Source organism: Mastomys coucha, chromosome X (assembly GCF_008632895.1).
Source record: "Mastomys coucha isolate ucsf_1 chromosome X, UCSF_Mcou_1, whole genome shotgun sequence".
In the NCBI taxonomy this organism is placed as follows: Eukaryota; Metazoa; Chordata; class Mammalia; order Rodentia; family Muridae; genus Mastomys; species Mastomys coucha.
The window spans coordinates 41219892-41221845 of record NC_045030.1 but is presented as its reverse complement, the minus strand read 5'-3'; the positions used below and the strand labels follow the sequence as shown (position 1 = coordinate 41221845).

Genomic DNA, 1954 nt, shown 5'->3' with positions numbered 1-1954 from the left:
AAGTTTAGCCATTTCTAACAAGCTTTCCTTGCATCCTATTAAAAGACCATGTGGACTAAAGAGATGTCTCAGGAGCTAAGAGCATGTGCTGTTCTTCCAGAGGACCTGAGCTTGAGTCCAAGCACCCATGTCAGGCTTGTCACAACCACCTATAACTCCAGTTCCAGGAAATAAGATATAAGTTTGAGTTTTTTCAAAAATAGTAAAAAATTAATCAAGCAAAAAAATGTTGCTTAGTCTTAATAGTCAAATATCTGTCAAAGAAATATTTTTAATTTTTTAAAATGTTTTAGTTTTAGTTTGTGTGTGCTGGGGTTTTGCCTGCATGTGTGTCTGTGTGAGGATGTTGTATCCCCTACAACTGAAGTTACAGGCAGTTGTGAGCTGTGATGCTGGGAACTGAATCTTTGGAATCGTCTTTTGGAAGAACAGCCAGTGCTCTTAACCACTGATCTAACTCTCCAGCCCTTAAGCAAAACTCTTAACTGCAAGCTTGTGTTTTTAACTACAGAAGACCATCCTAGTACTCCTCTTTACAGTAGTAACTACCATTTTCAACTGTCTAGAATGTGCTACAAAGATATTTCTCTAATGGCTTCTGATATAGTAGGTCATAATAACCCATGAGATTAGTATTATTGGAACACACATTTTTGAGAAACTAAGGCCAAAGAAACATTAAATAACTTTCAGACAGCTTGCAAGTCAGTGTGACCTCAAAGGTCAGTCTCTGTATCTTCAATTTGGACTAAGATTACTTATACAAATCATCATTAAATAAGGGCTAGGTCTATAGCTTAGCAATAGAACACTTGCCTAATAGGCTTGAGGTCTTAGGTTCGATCCCCAGTAGTTAAAAAAACACTAAAGTCTTGTTGAATTAAGTTATATTAAGTGCCACATACACAAAACATACATATTATATATACTATATATTATCATATACAATAATATATAATAAAATACACAGTATATAACAATATATAATTGTTATACAAATATTGTATTATATATGTATTGTATATTATATAGATAACATAATATCATGCTATACATATATAATATATAAGATATATTCTATAATGTTTGTATATATACATAAATACATACATATAAAACATCTGAACTAAAGAAAACACATACACCATAGATGTTATACACATAAATTGGACTTTAGTCTACTTGGAATTTACTCTGTTCATGTGTTTGAGCTTAATTCTTTCTTTAAGCAGATGTTCACCAGCTGCTTCCTCCCTAAATGTCACCAGTTCTTTGTGTGCTAATTCTGAGCACTGCTGATTAGACCCTTCTTTTTCTTTCTGAGAGACTACTTGAGGAGTTGTTTGTTGGAATTGCAGTTTGGGTGATGGGTAAACTGGATCATGAACTTGTACTATCACACTGGAGTATAGTCAGAAGAAGCTTAGAATAGTATTGTGAATAAGGTAGGAATTGGTTTCTTATACACCACCTTTTCCCTGAAAACTCTCTACTTGGTCTGTGTCCCTGTTTTCCTCCTCTCAACTGTATTAGCAGCTGCTGATCCATACATGAGGATTTACAGTGGAAAGAGATCAAATCACAAGGATTTGCTGACTTTGGCATTTGTATGTTTGGGAAATGGTCCAGGAAAGAAGTGACATCAGTCTGCAACTTGATCTCTCAAGAGGCACTTGACACTTGTGATTTCTCAGCAGGCCAGTGGTTCCAAAAATAGGACATTGACGCCACCTGCATGGCCTTTTCTCTGCCTCTGTATGAACGAAGTATCGAAAGAACAGTCTTTCTTCATCCTGTTGGCCTTTTAGCTCTTCAAAAATGCTGGTATGGAACATTTAGTGAATAGTACTGAGGTCTAAAGTAAGTAGTGGTATGTAGTAGTCTTTGATCTATATTTAAAAGTTCCTTTGACAGGGGCTGAAGAGATGGCTCAGCCATTAAGAGCACTGACTGC

At 35.7% G+C, this 1954-nt stretch overlaps 1 protein-coding gene across 1 annotated transcript in view; it reads right to left on the bottom strand.

Moving 5' to 3' along the window:
- Il13ra1 (interleukin 13 receptor subunit alpha 1) overlaps positions 1-1954 on the bottom strand; it is a 57369-nt gene that overhangs the window by 21139 nt on the left and 34276 nt on the right. The gene's annotated exons all lie outside the window — the stretch shown is intronic.